This window comes from Manduca sexta, chromosome 16 (genome assembly GCF_014839805.1).
Source record: "Manduca sexta isolate Smith_Timp_Sample1 chromosome 16, JHU_Msex_v1.0, whole genome shotgun sequence".
Lineage (NCBI taxonomy): Eukaryota > Metazoa > Arthropoda > Insecta > Lepidoptera > Sphingidae > Manduca > Manduca sexta.
Window position 1 is genome coordinate 9,758,443 of NC_051130.1, and position 21,709 is coordinate 9,780,151.

The 21,709-nt window shown below is 34.8% G+C and overlaps 1 protein-coding gene across 2 annotated transcripts in view; it reads left to right on the forward strand.

Moving 5' to 3' along the window:
• LOC115454885 (probable beta-hexosaminidase fdl) overlaps positions 1 to 21,709 on the forward strand; it is a 122,122-nt gene that overhangs the window by 30,403 nt on the left and 70,010 nt on the right. For both annotated transcript variants that reach the window (XM_037439110.1, XM_037439113.1), the window contains exon 2: positions 14,062 to 14,099. The gene's annotated coding sequence lies outside the window, so the exon portion shown is untranslated. The remainder of the gene's footprint in view (positions 1 to 14,061; positions 14,100 to 21,709) is intronic.

Genomic DNA, 21,709 nt, shown 5'->3' on the forward strand with positions numbered 1-21,709 from the left:
TACGCTGGTCTGCTATTCGTTGTTCAGAAACATGAGCAATGTGTGGGAATTGTTCAATAACACTTATATATAATGGTTTTCGATATGCTGTTTTATTGGATTCTAACTGCGTGATTCTTAAATAGTGTCTTATAATGGCTTCATTAATATCGTCACTCCACCGTATCCTAGAAGTTGAATTTACTTGTGTTTCGGTATTGGATCCTATCTCCGTGTCATGGTTTTGATTTATGTTATGTTCTAAATTTTGTGTTTTTAAATAGTGTTTAACTCCTGTTTTAATTAATTTTAGTGTGTTTTCAGTTAATAATTTATTTCTTATGATTGCTCGTCGCTGATCTCCTACGCGCTGCTTTGAAACATCCATGTAAGGGAACTTCTCTATAAACTGCTTGTGTAATGGGTCTAAATATCCGCGTGATTTTGTTTCCAATCTAGTCACTATAAGGTATGTGCGTATTATGAACTCGTTCATTTCTGCTGTCCACTTTTTCTCGCACGAGTGTTGCCAGTGGTGGGTACAAGATTGTCGGCGTATGCCTCTTGTACAACATCCTCTGGGTTTGTCGAGTTAGATGTCGTACGTGACCTAGATTGAATCTCAAATGAAAATGGCGAACTGACGGGAGATTCAAATAAACTTTGTGTAGATGACGGTGACACTGGTATTGGTTGCATTTGTTGGTCGGCTGTAGCATTTACCCGTGCACCCCGCGTGCGGGGTACAGAGCTAACGGAGGCCCGCCTGCTCGACACTCCGCTACCGATGGTTCGCATGCTGTGGCATCCAGCATCGGCTCCAGATGCGCCCCGGCGATCGCCCCCGGGAAGCGACCGTAAATTGTACCTACTTTTTCCGCTTTCCATCATAAAGGTTTTGGACTTTGGTGAGCCCGCCTCGCTTGTCCATAGCAAGTGGGCGCGCAGTAAGCTAACTAACTAAACCTATGGTTGCCGCCGTTGGTGTACAAGACACTCTTCCGCCGCCAATCCGAAACCAACACCCCGCGCTGATGTTGATTGTTCCACTTAGACCTTACCATGATATAGCTGTCTAGGAGCTCTAAGCAGCTTTCTCTCTACTATCTTCTATCCTACCTCCTCTCCTAGCCTACGTTCCAGAGCCACGTTAGCCGCACCGGTATCTTATTGTTGCGTTGCCCGCCCCCCACGTGATCAGGTGGTCGATCAGGACGTGTGGTTGGCTTTCAGGGGGCTTATTATTATTATTATTATCTTAATTAATAAAATACGATTTTAAGCGCGTAACACATAAATTATAAAGGCAATTCTAAAAAATAATAATAAATTTTAATTTATTATTTTAATACTTGATCGCACATAGGGTGTATATTTACATATTTTATTTAATTAATGAGTACACATTACTGCCTGTCGAACTCCAAGACGTTCGTTTCACAGCATCATTTCTGTCGACGCTGCTGTAATTAGCAGAACTGTTGGTTAATTGATCGATCTCCCGGCAAACATGCTTAATGCGATGCGAGTGTATCCTCATGTAAGGCGAGAACTAATGTACTGGAAATAATTTTAACGTTATTTATTTCTACATTATTATTTTTATTTATAAATTATTTGGTTTTAATCTCACTGTTTTTTAATTATTTTTATCAATTATTTGATTTACTTATTAACTTAGAGTCGTCGCAATAAAAGAAAGAAGTTAGTTATTGGAATAATAATACTACATAAATCAAAAGCACTAATCGTATATATATTTTTTGTAAATACAGTAATAAACAGAAAATATAAACTAACTATAGTATGCCATTTCATCTAAAAAACACATGTAGCTCACACAAAAATTAAAGTTTTATTTAACAACCATCTGTAAGAACATAAACGTAAGCATCAACTACGATTTTAACCCTAAAGTGCGCTAACAATCCCACCATACATATTCGTTTGGAAATCCACGAAGTCAGCGTCCATCAATTCCCAGCAAAAACCAACAATGGCGAATATAACTGGAAATCATACATTACAATTTTTCATTATCGTCTACAGTCAGTCATATTGTGAGTACCCAGCTTTAGATTGAGCCGTGCTGAGCGCACACCAATCATCGGACGGAAACTGTGAGATGGCTAAAAGTTTTAATGGCTAATTAGTAGCTGACTGTACCGGGGTAGCTACTCGCTATCAAGTCGGAGTACGAGACAGTTTCTCGGTTTAAATTATATTTCGCGCCCGATCGCTAATCTGTTTGATATGTTTATGGGTAATACTTTAATTGCGTATGCGGTGATGAAATTTTATTTGGATTATATTTATGTAAAAATGGGATTTTGGTGAAGAAATTTATAAACAGTTGAACTAATCCAAATTTTTATTTTTAATATATAAATCATAAAGACATATTTCATTACTGTCAATACATTAGGAATCAATATTAAATAGGCATAAACCAATATAAAAAAATTCCCCAATGTTGAGATCTACATAAGATATCTCTTTTTATACAGAAATAATCTCACATATTAAATAAACATTAATTTTCTAGTGCTTCGTGTAATACGACTTTTTTTAAATGCGTTTTTAAAACTCATTGCATGGTAATGACACTTGTGTATTCAGCCGGTTGATTAGCAAATGGTCGGAAAATAGGGTTGTCAGGTGGAGTCTTATCAGGTGGGATATTTGTTATCTATTTAAACATGTATTCTAAGAAACAATTCTGGAGTTTTTGCTTTACGACGTCCATCTCACGTCGTTGAAATAAATTGATTCAATTAACATTAAACTTGCATAGTATTTCCACAAACGTGTCAAAAACTATTATCAAATATAAACCCAATAATGAAATCTAAAAAAAGCAACATATAAAACCTCATACCTCCAATTTTCAAGTCTGGTAACCCTGCAAGTGAAGAGGGCAGCCGGATGCGCCGTGGGGCCACTTCACGGGCAATTTATACGGGCGAGCGTATCGCGTTTATTTACAGTCGTATGGAAACCGCGACGGTGCAGTACCGCGATGCATTGATGTCATGTAGGGTTTAGATGTATTTAATTGGCACTCTCGATGGACCGTCCAATTAACTATGATTCTTGCATACTGAATAGAATGTTAGTTCGGTTGCAATATATTTTTTATCTAAATTGATATCGAACTAACTATATTTAAGTGTAAGTAATACAGTAGATATTCCTGTGGCTGGAAGGTTAAACAGAAATGCAACTAGATATAATGGCTTTTAATTTGCCATGGGACAGCGACTATACAAGGTTTCAATATTAGGGCAGAATATAAGGCCATTGATTTATGCGAAATCAAATTATAACTGAATTAATTTCGAAAAATCTTTCATTATTATCAGCAACACTTCATTAAACATGCATACAATGGGTCGGGAGACTTAGTTATAATATTTTATACGCTCACTTAAAAACAACATCAGTTTTTCTAAAATAAACCTTACGATACTACCTTAATGATCATCTCAGACCGCATTAGTCAATGTTTATGTGCAGCCACCACGCATTCCACGAAACATTTTATGTGTCGCTATCTTGCATTAAAGGAAAATTTTTATCCAATACCTTGGTGTTGTCTGCACGGCAAAAAACCTTATGAAATCTGCAAGTACGCTTTATTAAAGAGCTGCGGTTAATTACCTCACTGGTGTAGCAAACACACTAGAATTTTTCCTTTGCGTAGTAAAAATGCTTGCGATTAAGTTCCATTGTTTGGAATTACACAAACCACCCAATTAAGTCTGTATTATAAAGCTATTCTAGGAATGAGAATGAACTGTGATCTTCAATGAGGGAGTATACAAGGATCAAGATTTTTGGATGTCCAGAAATATCGCCCAATTTGTGGTGTAGACGAAACTAGCTAGGTCTTATTTCTACTAGTCTATAAAAAAAATATCTTATTATGTTGGAAAAGATATTCGTACGTTGATTCGTGCTATTACGTACGCCTATATTGTTTTGGCTATGATTTCAGCCAAGTCATGTGACAAATATTATATCATGTGGTGTAGTTTTAGACTAGACAATTTATAATAACGCCATTCGAAATTTTAATTTATAAGGCCCTGGACTTGTCTCTATATCAGAGTCTGTTTGCTGAAGTGTAGAATTTAAGGCCACTATTACGATTGACATTTGACGAAAAATGTAAATTACCTGCCTCTGCTATCGCTTATATCTATTGCCCTTTACACGTTCTACCTTTTTACCTTCCAAACGGACTTATTCCACTGTTCTTGGAATGAATTCACAAAGAGAACCATGATCATATCGTACAGAATGAAATTGAAAATGTCATTTATTTGTTTTGTGTTAGAATACAATAGTAAATGTAGCTTTGGAAAATATATAAATAAATAAAGGCAAAATTGAGCATCTTGATAAAATCAGCTTGACATAAAAATTATTAGTATCATTCTATGTCCGCATTATGTAAACAACTGTCATCGGTAATGCAACGCGTGAGAATTTTCATCCGTTCAAAACAATGTATCATCGCGAACCTTCCGTTGTTTGATGCTGCATACGTTTTTGATTTCGTTCTTTACATCGCACTAAAAATATTTAAATTCTTGCTAAAAACTTCTTGAATCTCAAGATAATATCAATGCTGATTCGTCTATTTCTCGTAATTGGTACTTCCGACTTCTCTCTAAAAATACGTCTGGCCTTTTTCCGAACGTTGAAGTCTGTTTACACTCTCCTCGAACCTGGACGCTGGCATGGAGGGAGTGGCCTGCTCGCCCCGGATTTTCAAAAACAAACTGCTAAGTCTGTTTTCGACATTTATTCCATTATATCTAATACCGCGCAACATTTCTAACTTCAATATTGTTTTTGATAGAAGCTATACTCTTATTCGGTATATGCAGCTCAATTAAAGAAATAAGAAATACCCACGTTACTAATGATACGGGTCGATGCGTTGGTACATTTTTAAAGAAGGAAATTAGTATTCGGTTGTGGAGTGGTTCTTTGGGCATCTGGTTATAATCGAAAGGCAGAAGCATTAACGATAAAACGATCCTACCAACCTCCGGCTAAACCCGTTAGTAAGTACGTATGCCAAAAATACCATGTGAATTGACTTATATATCCAAATTCAAATAATATAAAACTACCTACTCGGAACGCATAAATTGCTTTTTAATAATTATAACACTTGTTTCGACCTCTAAAGAATCAATTTTGCAACCGACCGTTTTGACTCATGCAGATTAACGTACGAGTCGATATAAATACTAATTACATTATAAAATACACAAACTGTTGCTAACTCTTAGAAAATGCCTGCAAATTTGCAGACATACCAGTGTAATTGTGAATGAATTGCTGGTGGTATAATATTTGTATTTTCCCACATAGCACCACAGTAAACAAATGTATGAAAACCGCTATCAAAATCTAACTGAAGATCTAACGTCACAAGATGACGGTCGCAATAAAATACCACTGCTTGCAAATGAAAGTTTTGAGTATTTGCTATTGTGTATGGACAATTGCGACGGTTGTCAATGGCTACTCCGTCTTCTCATTCAGTAGTATAAAAGTACTACTACATTTTATTGTTTTATACAATACACCAGACTGAACTCATAAGAAGTACGTAACCGTACTCGTACGTAAATCAATTTGCACCCTATTTCATAGGTCGTATAACAGCAGATCATCTAACACTATCTACAGCGTCTGCCAATAAATTTGGTCTGGCTTTAAGGCGCTTAAAAAAGAAGGCAAACAACCCAAGCCGGAGCAAACAAGGGGTAAGGGGGCTTGCAACGCCAGACTAGCTATAAACGAGATAAAAACGCGCCACCTAATTACAGCGAAAAGGATTGCTAATATCATTGTGGTTAAGCCACGATATTTATTGCCGGCTTTAAAGACATTATTGCTAGGTAGATAATGTGTAGTTTATGCATTTTTTTTTGTAAATGTAATTATGTGAGTGAAACAGACAACCCAGACAATGGTGACACCTGTGACCTTGAAGTCATCTGTTTACTTCTGAACGAAAGAAACGTTAAAATGCGTCTCTGGTATAAAAGTTACCTAAAGTATTAAATGATGGTTTTGTCATTGACTTTTACTGAATTTTCAGAAACCAAAAAAACAGTTTTAAAAATGTTGATTTTTTTTGCAAATTATCGAATCATCGTTCCTTGAAGCTTATTAATGTAGCATCAGTCATCAGATTGGTGAGTTCTAAACTCAATTAGATGTTCTTTAACAATTAATAAAGTATACCAGAGCTCGTATTAAATAATTTCTATTTCAATCTTAAGAAATATCTGTGTCAAGGCGTCTGCAGATGAAGATGTTCTAGAAATCCTTTCAGTTTTAGCTTGTCTGCGAACCTATTTTAAACGTTAGGCTATATTAGTAACGTCTTGGGAGGTAAAAATGCATAGACTAATATAGGTTGCAGGTGCATTAAAAAAAATCTATTAACTATTACTTTCTTTGAAAATGTATGCTCATTATCAGCCCGATATCTGACTTGCCCTCTAATATATGAAACTTAACGAAAGCGAAATGTGGGTACTATATACATATCTGCTTACCCTTAAAAACTGATTAAAACGTGCTAGATATTATCTTTGTAGACCAGTTAGTAACATCGTATTTTATACACAAAAGGCGGTAAACAACATGTCACAAATTCACACAAACTTATTATCCGACAATTTTGCACCTCCGTTCTCATTAATCTTTTCATACGCGAGTCGGAGTGGAAATATAATGTTTATATAAAATTGAGCTTAGCGAGTTTCGATGTTTGCAAGTAATCGTATGTTATACGCAAGTCATACAAACGGTTCGTATCACGCATTCTATTATGTATGGACTGTGAAGGTTCACCATTTCGATATTCCGATTGGGATTTATGATGTAATCATTTTATTTTTATATCGAATGTTTCAATTTGTAGTGTTTTTGGAATCGTATAGCTACTGTAGTTTATTTTTGTCGTAAAAAAAATCGATGTCGTTGTTAGCATATTTTGGGTCTAATTTAACTGTAATTAAATGGTCCTTTATTATTCGCGCACCATCTTATTTAAATTGCAAATGTACTTACTACCTACGACGTATTAAAAAAAATTGGCTGTGCCGATAATATGTACTTTTTTTTCGGCAAGCATTCACCTTACCCGTTTTGTGCGATTAATTATTTTCGTAACATTCGTATTGAATTCAAATAACTGTAAACTAAAACATCACATTTCGCTAATACTTATAGCAAACATCATTCCAAACAAAACAACGCTCATACAAATGGTCTCAACATACATATAGCCCGTCTATTAAGACATGCCCAAACTGAGGAAACGTCGATCGCCTCGGGCCGACTGACCAAGGCATCTTGTGTGGACGCATATTGGCAATTTTCTATACGGTCTCACGGCAGACGTAGCGAACCGCAACACAAATTGGACTTGTACTTGATGCTATAGTTATGTAGTTTTGTGATGATTTTGTTGTACATATTGAAAATTATTTTGTTTCTATAGATATATAACGCCGAGAGAGTACACGATTAATAGAGGAAATGTGCGCTTGTGTGATACGATCTTGCAATTTCTGTTGAAAAATGCTTTTCCAATAATTGATGTGGTAACTTTCATCCCGATTTTCATTAATACCGTCAAATCCAAATACAGATGCTGAATATATATATACTACCTGCGGTGGCTCGTAATGTGCTTATGTATTGTGTTCATATCGTCCGATAATTGTTTGTTTTTGATAGCTGTGAGCCACCAAAATATAATCAAAAAATATATATGAGTTCGATAGAAACATATTTGGTAGCTAGTATATACAACGGACGGCGATAGGCTGACTGAGATTCAGGCGTTCCTACTCTCAGAAAATCTTGAAATCCCATGAAGAAACGGAATCCTTCGAGGCACTTAAAGTCTATACTATTATATAAAGCTGAAGAGTTTGTTTGTTTGTTTGAACGCGTTAATCTCAGGAACTACCAGTCCAAACTGAAAAATTCTTTTTGCGTTGGATAGCCCTTTGTTCGTGGAGTGCTATAGGCTATATATCATCACGCTATACCCAATAGGAGCGGAGCAGTAATGGCTAATCTCAGGAACTACCGGTCCAAACTGGAAAATTATTTATGCTTTGGATAGCCCTTTGTTCGTGGATTGCTATAGGCTATATATCATTACGCTATATCCAATGGGAGCGGAACAGTAATGGCTAATCTCAGGAACTACCGGTCCAAAGTGAAAAAATATTTTTGCGTTGGATAGCCCTTTGTTTGTGGAGTGCTCTAAGTTATATATCATCACGCTATACTCAATAGGAGCGGAGCAGTAATGGCTAATCTCAGGAACTACCGATTCGAACTGAAAAATTATTTTTGTGTTGGATGGCCTTTATTTGTGGGGTGCTATAGGCTGTATATCATCACGCTATGACCAATAGGAGCGGAGCAGTAATGAAACATGTTGCAAATACGGGGACAATTTATTAGTTTTGAGAGCTTCCGTTGCGTGCGCTGCGTAAACGGTTAAAGTTATGCAACAATGATGTATGACGGGATTGTTCCTCTTAAAAAGTTCTAAAAAAATATATTATAAAACAAAGTCCTCCGCTGCATTTGTCTGCCTGAACGTCTTAAACTCAAAAACTACCCAACGTATTAAGATGAAATTTGGTATGGAGACAGTTTGAAACCCTGGGAAGAACATAGGCTCCCGGGAAACTACTACTTTTATAATGGAAAACTTAAGCCTGAAAAACTTCATAACGCGGGCGGAGCCGCGAGCAAAAGCTAGTCAGAAATATGGCTCATGGTAAAACGAAACCCACTCTTTTTACAACTTGTTTAATAAATGTATCGCGCCGATCCTGGTTGGTATATTTACCTACCTTGTTTATCGCTGCACCACCTTAATTAATGTCGACTGGTAGAAAATGCCTTTGGCAAGCCCGCCTGTATACTGTATATAAAGTGTTAAATAAATAAATAAATTGAATACCACCAAGAGATATTTCAACTTCACCAATTTATAACTATAACAATAATATCAGCTCCGTATTATATACTGTCCCACTGCTGAGCACGGGCCTGCTCTACTACTGAGAGAGATTAGGCCTTAGTCCACCACGCTGGCCTAGTGCGGATTGGAAGACTTCAGATACCCTCAAAATTCCTATAGAGAACTTCTCAAGTATGCAGGTTTCCTCACGTTTTCCTTCACCGTTACTGCAAGTGATAATTCACAAAGAATACACACATAATTTTTAGAAAAGTCAGAGGTGTGTGCCCTTGTGATTTGAACCTGCGGACATTCGTCGCGGCAGTCCGTTCCACAACCAACTAGGCTATCGCCGCTTTTTTCACCAATTTACTTGCATTAAATCTCAACATTTCTATAATAACGTAAAGTTTCAAATTGCCTATATCCTACCCAATTTCCCGTACGCAATCACTTCCGTTACAAGAGAAATTGAGGAAATGTTAAATAAGTGTTGGTACGCGCTGTGAGCTTGAAGATTATCATCGTCTACAACCTAGGTTTGTTTGCTATGTAATATCTAGTACGTTTACACAACAACGGGAACGCTCTCAAGATATTCGGAAAACGTGCCATTCTCAGTTATTTGCGGACTCTGTTAAGACCTGAATGAAGCGCATGTAGAGTACTTTATGCATTGTAATAAGGACTATTTTGAATAACATTTGTATTGCTTATCATGTAGTTAATAGTAAGATGTTTTGTTATGTTCATATATTTAGTTAGAATATTACTCGATGAGTTTGTTAATTTAGATGTACGGGATAATGGTTAAAAATATAGTTACTGGTGCGATACTCATAAATATTTTATAGAAAGTTTCAATATTATCCCTGAGTATCTCAACGCGGGCCGAGCCACGAGAAAAGACAGTCGAAGTCGCACAATTAAGTTAAGAATGAAACGCGAGCATGGTAAAGCAGATTTCAACGTAAATTGCAGTGAAGGTGCCAATAGAAATAGACAATCTCAGACAGGTGCCAAGAGGTAGTGATAACTCATTGAACCGTACATAATTGTTAAATAAACTTCATATAGCACTACCTTTTGCTCGCAACTTAAGATAGACAGATAAAAGTCCCGCTATATATTTTTCCGGGATAAGAAATAAGCTATGTCCATTCCAAAGTCCACTATGCCCATATTATATTTGATAGAAATCTGTTCAGTATTTTTAAGTTTATTATGTTTACACAAAGACAGACCGGCTGGGTACTTTGCTTTGTGATACATATATTATAAGGCTCAAGAATCGAATATTTCTATTGAAATAACTTTATAGGATTTGAATTTACGCTGTTTTAATACTTCAATAAAAATATTGTTATATTAACAGTCAGTTATTGTCCAATGATATTATATTTTTAACCGACTTCAAAAAAATTAGGAAGTTATCAATTCGACGTGATTTTTTTTACTATAAACAGTATATTTAACACCCATTTACATAGATATTAACTATTATGTACCAACAATCATGACTTTCCCATCAACACGCAATCGCTTTAGAGATTCGCATCATTATGAACAGGATATTGTTTTATTGTCGCGTGCTGACAATTTGTTGCATTACAAACTGTGGAAACTGGCTTATATTCCTGGCTACGTTCGTCCCGTTAATTAACAATGTATAGTGATAAACAAAAGAATTACGGTTTCTGTGTGCTGTGTCGGTTTTTGTTTGGTGTTACTGTTATTTCACTTTTATTGTTTATACCAATTATGCTATAACGGTATAGTTTTAAATATATTGTTTAAAATTATCTGATGGAGACTGGCGGAGTGTATTTGACAAATAAATAACGGTAATCTATGTTATTATTATTATTATTTGTTACTAATTTTTTTTGTTTGAACGCATTAATCTATGACATTATTCCATTTTTTTCCAATAATGACAAGTTATATTAGTCCTAAGTGCTTTCAGCTACTTTTATAGCGGGTACATACTTAGTAATAAATATGTATTCAGACTGTCGGTGGTATAGTAAAGTTCTCGCTCTAATATTAACCGAACTATTCTAGAATGTCAAGACGTTGGCCAATTAGGATCTTCTCCCTACTGGAGGTCGTGACCTATTCAAAGTTCAGTCTAATTCCTACTGATCCGAAAATGATTCCAATTTATTATTACGAAATAAGGTTGTGCTCGCGGGTTCGTCCGCGTCTTTCACACTAGAAGTCCCTTACGCACGCAGGCAGGCACACACATACACAAACACACCAATCATTGACACACAAATAGCGCCATCTGTAAAACAAAAAATTAAAAAAATCTGTCATTTCCCGTGGGAAGAAATTAGCGGGATAAAAAGTTGACAATGTGTTAATCCAGGACATGGTATACCGGTGTGCCGAATGTCATCCAAATCCGTTCAGCTGTTTCTGCGTTTACTTCTAACAAACATCCGAACATTGTCACAAACATTTGCATTCACAATAGGACTGAGAAGTCATAATAAGATATACGTATGTATATAGATATCTTCTACTAAATAAGTAATAACTGTATTCTTGACTTGCAGTTTTTTTTTTTCTTAGATACATCAGTGAGTTTAATAACACAAATCTTAATATAAAAAAATAACGGTAAGCACTCCGTATTACGCATAGAGTTGATATTCAGGTCGTTAACCCTAATGATAAAGTTGGCCAATAACAGCAATCTCTTGGCAAATATTATACTTTAAAACTACGTTTCATTTCGCACTACGTTACTTCCATATATACAAATTAAAAAACAAAGTCTCCAAAAGCTGTTGTATGTGATCGATTTTATCAAAATCTACTGAACGGATTTTTGTACGGTTTTTACTAAAACATAGTGCAAAAGAGAAGGAAGAGCCGGTAGGGGTCGACCGCACCGAACCTTCGAATGTCAGATATCTGACATTCTCAGTAAAGGCCAGGTCAAAAGTACCCGGAACCGGAGGGAATGCATGAAAGGATTAATGAAGGTTGAGGAAGCGCGAGAAGTATGCCAGGACCGTGCAAAGTGGCAATCTATAGTCTCTGCCTACCCCTATGGGATAAAGGCGTGATACTATGTATGTATGTATGTAGTGCAATTCTTGAGGAAGGTTTAGGTTCATAGAACATTACAGTTTTATGTAAATTGTCTGAAGGTAGAACGATTACTGTTAAAAGGACGCGTGGTTGTAAAAATCTCGACGATCTAGATTTACACGGGAAAACATTGTGACACTGATCTCCACACGGGCAAAGCCGCCGGCACAGCTAGTATATAAATTCACGAACACATAAATACATATATATATTGAAACCAGTTTGCGAGAATCGGTTACAATCTAACATAGGTATATAACGACGAGCGACACATTCATCAAAAACAACTATTCGAGCATCAAAAGTACAAAAAATACGCGACAAAAGAATATTTTCCCATAAATGATAACGTGAATGTTTTCTCAATTTATCACGGGTCACGTGATTTCATTTAATGAGCGTCGCAATAGGCGGTCTTCGAGCGATATTTGACGGGTATCGAGAAAATGTCGATGCCTCGGATGACAGTAAACGTGGCAGTAATTCGTCTCAATGTCAACAATGTTACACGATATTTCTTAAGTTTACGCGAATGTTAGACATTTAAATTAAACTATTTTACGAATTTTATTTTAAAAGTTGTATATCTATAAAATGTAGGTAGATATTGTAACTCTGACTTTGCGGATGAACAACACCTCAGTCCCCCCCGTGACCATGAAGGCTGCAAAGTCTTCGAAACGTCGGGAGAAAAGTAAAATATTAAAACCGCGATAAAATTTGTAAAATAGTTTAATTTAAATGTTACACGAGTTTGTTGTATTTCTTATCATGATATTTCATTTCGCGTAGTGTTATAACTCGTGGTAGGTATAAAGGGTCTATTATAGAAGTATTAAAAAGGTCTATTTTGGAGTATTCATGAACCTTATATGAGTTCACCTACATTAGTTTTACAATTAAATAATGGGATAGTACTTTGATTATATATTTTGTAAGGTTTTCTCTTTGTGGCGTTACGTCTACAAAATAAAGCACCATATTAAACACTAGCTTTTGGCCCCGGCTCCGTCCGTGTTTTAAGGTTTTTCAGGGATAAAAGTAGCCTATAGCGTTCAGGAGTAACGTAACTATCAGTGAAATAATTTTCAAAATCGGTTCAGTAGTTCCGCATTAGCGCAAACCTACATACATTTCCTCTTTATAATATTATTTAATTTCCAATGATATAAAATCTTCTCTTCATTAAATACAATGTAGGTATCAAAACACGAGATTTCAGTTAAAAATGTTACACGTAATAAAATTTAAAGTCACTTAAACATACATTTGTACTATTTTATCCACCCGTCTTTCAGGCCGTTTTTACAACGCTGTTACATCTAATTTGGATAATGCAATTAGTGCTAATTTGACGTAACGCAGACTTTGAATTAGCGCCAAAAAAGCGTCTGAGTATTTTTTGACACAAACTGACCGTGAAGGTTACATTGTTACGTTATTTGGGTATTTCAATGAAAAACAGCATTAAAACCATCAAATGTATGCATTTATTAACTTTAGTCCTAAAGTGACGTCATAGAACTAATTAGGAAGATTGTTACAAGGAAAACAATATATTAAATAAATAATATAAACAAATAAGTAAAATATAGAACTGCGCGACTCGCTATCTTGGCGAATGTTGTTTATTCTCCAATATCCAACTATCCTTCCCTACGTTTATACCATATCTCATATATCCAAGTTAAGACATTAAATATTTAAAAAATAATTCAATCAACACACAATTAAGATATAAGGATATTTAACAATGAATTCAAAATATAATAAAAATAAACTCACGTCATGACGCAGTCAGCTTTTTTAGCCCATAAAGAATTTAACACGCAATAACTATAAGACGCTCTTTTACATAGATGCTATATTAAGAAAATAGCGTAACGGTTTGCTCAAATTAACAATAGTTTAATAATAATATTAAATTCAAAACTTATTTTTATTTGTTACAGTTGCCTGAACCATGCAGTACTGAAGTGAACTTAACAAGGTAAGCACTCTCATACAACGGAGGTATTTACCAAAGTACTGCTAAATGAATTTATTAAGCTATGTAATGGAATGTCTAATGCAATTAAAATTCATAATAACAAGATGTACTTACCGGGAGAGGTCTTGTAATTTTAATTAAATGTAACTTATAGAATATGTTTATTTTTATCTCGCGAACGAGAATCTGCATGTACGGCTACGCGTTCGAGATACTGTTTTTTTTTTAAGATAATAACGTCGTGCAGGATGTAATAAAGAATAAAATATTAAATGCGGTATGAGTCATATTTTTGTTAATTCAAATTATTTTTTTTATTTTATTTACCACATTCTTGTGATCAAATACAAATGTTGTATTAGTATCAAGTGCAAAACATTGAAAATGTGATAGTAAAACATTCTGAGATGGTTTCGATGGTTTTAACCGTCTGGATAGCAACTGTTGCATGTAAATTGAAAAACCCATACAAAGGGATGAAACCCATCGGCATACATCCAATAAGGCAGGCAAACATTTTGGCCACCCTCAAGAATTGTAATTTGTATCGTCTCTCATTAATCGACATTCCATTATGAATTAAACGTTACTTTAATCACTAGCAGTGCAATCTCTTCTCCATACCTGTATGAATAGTACCTTACAGCAATCAAAATATATAATTCGACACTACCGTGTGTTTTGTAGGAATAAACGCACGATGGTTGAAGTGCACTTCAACTTGCCGAATGCTGAGCCTAGACTAACGAAATACCACTTGCGAAATGATTAACAGAAACACCAACTGCCGGTTACTTGGCTTTATAACTTCATGTAGAATATTTTGTTTTTGAGGCCCTATTTCGAGCAAGCTGGTTTGAGCATTCGTTCAATTTACGAATAATTGCTTTGGAAAATCAATTTTGCGTCTTTTTCAAAAGTTTAAACTATATGTTCCTTATTGAACTGTCTAATTAATAGTGTTGGTTGCAAATTAAAATGATGTATGTGTAGATTGAAGATGCATGATATCAACAATTTTAGTGTCATTTTCGTTGTGAATTTAATGAAACTACATTATATAAAAATTTAAACAACCAAATTAAAGATAAGATGTTATGTATTATATGTATTATATTATGTATTAATATGTATTATATGTATTATAAAATTTCGAACAGTTTTGCTGTAAGTAATGCTGCAACTAGATATTGCTTCCGAATCTGCCCGCGTGAATGACAGTTCTCGAAACGAAATCCCTTTGTTGTCTGTCATAAAATCTAGTCTATTAGTTAATCCATGATACTGTCAATCTGTGTGCCAAATTATATATAAATCTGTGCAACCATTTTTACGTTTACTTCTAACAAACATCCAAACATTTCACAATTATTTGAATTTATTTATAAAGAAGGCGCTTCCAAAACGTATAATATTAAATTAACAATTCACGTAAACGCGTATCAGTTGTTTACATTTATAATTGTTATTGAAAAGTACAATTAAATGCGAGTCGAAAACAACTAACGTTGTGTTATTATGTCGTGTTATTGAGAAGTTAAAGAATACATACAAAGTACAAACTTATCAGGAGCGTAAATTAATCAACAATAGTTAATGTACAATTATTGAGCTTGTTTTTATTGTTAATATTCCCTTTATATTTAGTGTAGTTTAATTCGATATTATGCCGTAGATTTTTGAAATTCGAACTGTTGTGGTTTCTTTGCTCAAATGATGTATTTAATTCTTGAATATAATAACGCATTATTTTGTGAACATTTTTAGGATATATTCTAAGGTTAAAAAAAATGGTAATGAAATGTAAATTAAATGCAGATAATACGTTTTAAGCTTATTTAGTTATGAGTGATATTGGTATATAGACTTATCTTATTTTTTATAATACGCCTAAACTTTTAAGTGAAATAAGGAACAATAGATAAACTCATGTGTACTTAAAAATGTCCATCTATATACACGTGAACGTGAGTCATACCTAGTTATAACACTGGCTAATTGTACACACTTTAATACGACCTTCTTTAGATACGAATTATAAAACAAATGCATGTTATCATGTGCCATACTGAATACATAGAATCATCCAAGTAGGTACACACGTACATTTCGTGATTATACTGTACGAGTTAATGATGCTTTATTATTTGTACTGGCCTTGTTTTCCTCCTTCAAGGAATTATAGATTTCCTAAAGTGATTATATAAGTTTCCAACTAAATGCTTATTTACCAACTCGATCCCCCAAAAATGGTTGCAGAAGCGGTCGTTCGTAAACCAGAACTAACCATAATGATTTCATCTGTTTACGCGAATGTTAGACATTATAATTAAACTACTTTTCGGATTTTATCGTGGATTTTATATTTCAATTTTCTCCCGACGTTTCGAAGACTTTTCAGCCTTCGTTGTCATCGGGCGTACTGAGGTGTTTGTCATCCGCAAAATCAAAGTTCCAATATCTACCATTTTACAATTATACAACAACAGAATTAACCAACTTACTAGAATGTGTTGCAGAACCTAAATTATTGTAGACGAATAAACAGATGATAAATAGCGTGTCTTCAATAATTTTCTGAAAACCAGTAATTTGATGTATCGTCCAACAACACTTGCAGTATACGGAATTGCGAAAGATCTGCAACACAAGCCCGTATCATTTGAAATGATCCATTGACCACAGCTCGAGGTGCCGCTCTGACGAAATTAGTTTCAAACATCAAACTTGATATGATTGCGGTTTGTATTGCCGTGACGACCGCGACAATGTTGTATTAGACATTTAACTATAGGTCCGTTATATATATATGAATTTATGACAATTATGTGGATAATTTTGCTCCTACTGACGTAAAGAATAGAGTTGTTTTGAGTCGTCTAAAAGCACAAAGCTTTTTTGTAGTTATGATTAATGTACTGAATCAAACGTAAGAGCATCCACAGATGAGATGGCGCAAGTCGTAATAACAGTAATTAATAAATTAAATAATATAATCATCATATATTATACGGTGTACATTTAGTACATTTAGTAGCATGGCGCATTACACGAGGCAAACAATATTTATAAAAAGTGTCATTGTATACCCGTTCTAATATAAAAGAATATGACCTAGACAAACGTATCCTTATGATATACTACGGAATTTTTGAAACGTAAATCTATATAACACAACAAACTAACAACAATCAACAAACAATTCAAAATCACCACTTTAATCAAAGCGTGCATTGTTTATCTGCGCTCGCGGCGCTGTCCCGCGCGTCGCCGGCAGTAAAAGACGTTTTACAGCAAAGCCGGGGGTGTCTGCATTCTTAATGAGGTTCCATCGTCGTTGTTGATCAACACTGGAATGCACTTCGCAGCATCCGTGCCGCCCGTCTCGATTTATGGTGCGCGTCCATGCTCTGTACGCTAAGTTTTAAGAGGGCTTAAAGTCGTATGTTTATATTGTGTGCGTGTGTATTTCTAAGTTGTACCTATATTGATAAAGGTTACTTATAATTAATTAGATATGAAGGCATAATTATGGCATTATTCATTCTTTATTTAAAACTGATTACGGTGTGGTGTTCCATCTCACTTCTGCTAGCCTTTTGGCCATGAGGCGTATAAAAACGGCTTGAAGTAATTTTATGCGGTAATTAGAAAATATATTTGCGTCTTCACTGCGTTGCTACATTTAATTTTAAAGACGGACCTTTTTCAAGGTATTTCATAACGGATGTACGCCGATGAGATGTGTAAAGAAAGACGCCTGCCGTGAAGGGGGAGAAGGGGCTACTTTACATTGTTCGGCCGTGCTCGAAGCGCTTCCGACGAGCCGAGTGCTTTCGAGTAGGATCGCGCATCTACACACCCAGGTACGGGGAACAATCGGGCAGAGATTAGTTAAACTGACCAAGATATAAATATTAATATAAATCTATTAGTGATATTTTTCTACGGAAATTATTTTTTTAGAATTGACCGATTGGTGACGTAGTCTGTAAATAAGTTATATATAAAAAATCAGATTTTATACGGTGTTTTTCCATACTTTTAATATCCATTATTTTATTCAAATGTACCTAAGTTGTAAGTAAGTCGATATATTGACTTGATTTTTTACAAACGTTGTATTTAGAAGTTTTATGAAAAGCATTTTTATATGAGACAGCTACAGCGTGGCCGCCTTTAGCTATTCAAGACATAATAAAATAATACTGTTATGAAAATTAAGTCTTACCTATAAACTCGTCTTATGTTTAATCAATTGCTTTGCCACCGATTACCAAAAACATTAATAAACTTATTTTAGCGTTAAGAGGTGGTTAAGCATCGCTTAAATAGCTGTCAAAATTAAACATCACCGATGATTAAAAGTTTAAGAGCAGACCAGTCAAGAATATATATACTAATATTATAAATGCAAATGTTTCGATGTTGATGACAGTTAACGCGGAAACCGCTGAATAAATATGGATGTGATTTAGCAAACGGACAGACCACACCCTGGATTGACATATAGACTACATTTCATACCGGTAATTTGCTCCCATAGGAAATAATTTGATTTTTATCCTAATTTTCTATGTCGCTGCCGTCGTAAAGATGGTATTATAGATTGCAACAGTAACTTATGTACTTTTGAAGCGGAAAAGGCTTTTTACACAGACGAGGCTACGATCAACACCTAATCCTACTAATATTATAAGTGCGAAAGTTTGTGAGGATGGATGTAGCTATGTATGTTTGTTCCTCTTTCACGGAAAAACTACTGAACGGTTTTGGATGAAACTTTACAGTAATATTGGTAATACATCAGAATAACACATAGCTTACAATTTATAATGATTTTGTGTAATTTGGTAATAATATAACGATACCTGATCATATCAGAAAAAAAATATCCCGGAAAACACCTTCTTTCACGGATAAACTACTGAACAGATTTGGATGAAACTTTACAGTAATATTGGTTATAAATCAGAATAACGCATAGCTTACAATTTATAATGACTGTGTAATTTGATCACAATATAACGGATACCTATCAAGTCGGAAAAAAAATCCCAGAAAACACGTTCACGTGGTCGAAGCCGCGAGCAACACCTAGTAATATATAAAATTAACGAGATATGTAAATGTTAATCACACTCAGAGGCTGATACCCGCTAAAGAGATTGGCGGACGCCCCAGTTGCATGCAATTATTTACTATAGAGGTCCCCTTAATCTCTTTGTAATTTAAAAAGACTTTACTGACGCGTGCTAAGCGAATATCCGCTATCGAGTATAATTTAATAATCGTATTATTTAAGTACATACACTCTCTCGTCAATTATCCTCAAAGGGGTAGGCAGAGATGTAAATAATGCATCTAATCGCTGAGCTTATTTTCTGTTCCATGATGTCGTAGAGATAAAGTAGCTGTTACCAAGTGAATGTTATGCACGTCGAACCTTGAAGTTTTTCTAATACCTCTCACTGCTGCGAGTTGTTAAATGAGTCATATATTTTGTGTGTAAATATATCAACAATAATTATTCATTACGATTACTTAATAATAGCAGTGGCGAAAGGTAATATATTCCGAAGGGGAATCCACATATATATACACAACACAATATGTAGGGAGTAATATGTATAAATGAGGTCGGCAAATCATTCTAATGATAAGATTTTACATAAATTCTATATAAAGATAAGCCAGGAATTGATTTCTATGGACACTTCGCTACTTCCAGCTATATCTGTATTTTACAAAAGCCAAGCAAGCACGCATTTTTTATGTTTGTAAGATCAAAGCAACTAGTATCAAAATCAACGTCCTTCATAACTCGACATCAACTGGTCTGGAAAATTGGTTTCTGTAACTAATAATAGGCATGTTTAAGTCATTTCATTTGTATTCAAAACAGTGGCACAACGTTCGCTAGGACTTAAGTCTTTTCACCCCCCTCCCCCTACTTTCTATTCCTTAACGATTGGAAGGGTTGGAAATTGTGCATTTTTTATACCGACGAGTTAAGAACTTTAAGCTGTCGCACTTAGTATTTACTGGATTACCATTACAATGTTGGATGTGGAACCGTATTTTAAAATGGTATAATTTAGATTTATGAAATTACAGAAAGTTTCATATATAATTTTTGAAATTTGATTAATGCACGTCATAATTAAACACCATAGTGTTGCCGCGATTAATTTTATTATTCAAATACAGAAACGTAAGCTCAAAACTGCAAAAATAAATGCAATGCTACTGCAAAAATATCAAAATGTAGAACAGAGAAATTCAGGGAGTATAGCTTAGAGTTCTATTCATCTCGAAATATTAAATTTTTGACGGACAAACCTTGATACCTTCATTGCACGCACTGCCACACACTGGCGAGGTTTATGAAAATTGTCATTAATACTTTCCATTATTAAAAAATAGTTTCCAATTTCCCTCTAACGAATGGAGTCGCGAATCATCGCCATTATCATCAGCCACGTAAAGTCCACTGCTGAACATATTCCCCTAAAGATTTCCAGACAAACCTGTCAAAAGTGGCGCGCATTCGACGTGTGCAGTCGCGAATAACTGATTATAATTATTATCTATAACTATAAGACCCTGTTCCATGAGTTTCAAGCGAATCTTATTTGACAGTTGTATTATTGTTTAGAGATATTTATTCCCAATTACGATGTCTATTACTTGAATTTCCATAGAATACACATATAACATTAGAAAAGAAGTGCGTGCCCTTGGGTTTTGGATCTGCGGATTGTCGTCACATATTAGATGTTCATTCTCAGTTCCAACAACGCCTAAAAATTACACTAGCGAAATGTCATTGCGCCTAGAAATTACACTAGCGAACCACCGGTGCTTGCACACTTCTGCTTAGCGGCAGATTGACGAAGCGATAGTTGACGGAGTTTCGCATAAATTAGCAAGATGCTTTATGGCTGTGAGTTGTGGTCTAATGTAATAATATCACCTTCGAAAACGAAACGTTCGTGTTTTGTTAACTTCGTGGTTTTGCATGTGGTTAGAATTCTTTAGTTTCGATAAATATTAGTGTACACATTTTTTTGTAAATGGTTTTGCTATATTAGTATATAACTAGGTGTTGCTCGGAGCTCTGCCTATGTGTTTATAAGGCCTTCCCCGTATTAAAGGAATCACTGTGTAATTTTCCCAAAAATAAGGCTACAATAATATGTTAATTCAGGACTTGGTCCATCAAAGTGCTAAATTTCATTAAAATTCATTAAATAGTTTCTACATCTCAAAAACAGCCGAACCTTCGAAATTTTTACAAACTTTCGCATACATAATATTAGTAATCTAATACTGCTGTCTGCGTCTCCGTCCGTATAAGTCCGCTTTTAATATAAAAAGTAATTTATAGCACTCAGGAATATTATAACTTCATATCAGCAAAAGAATTTTCAAAACCAAAACAAACTTACCCCCTTGTAATATGACTATTACATAATAACATTAGTGAACATTTTAAACAGTACGAAAATAGAAAAAAAGATAGCATTCCATATTTCAAATTTCCCATTTGTATAAAACTGGCAATGGATCAACAATATTTAAGTACATTCTGTATTTAATATAGTAAT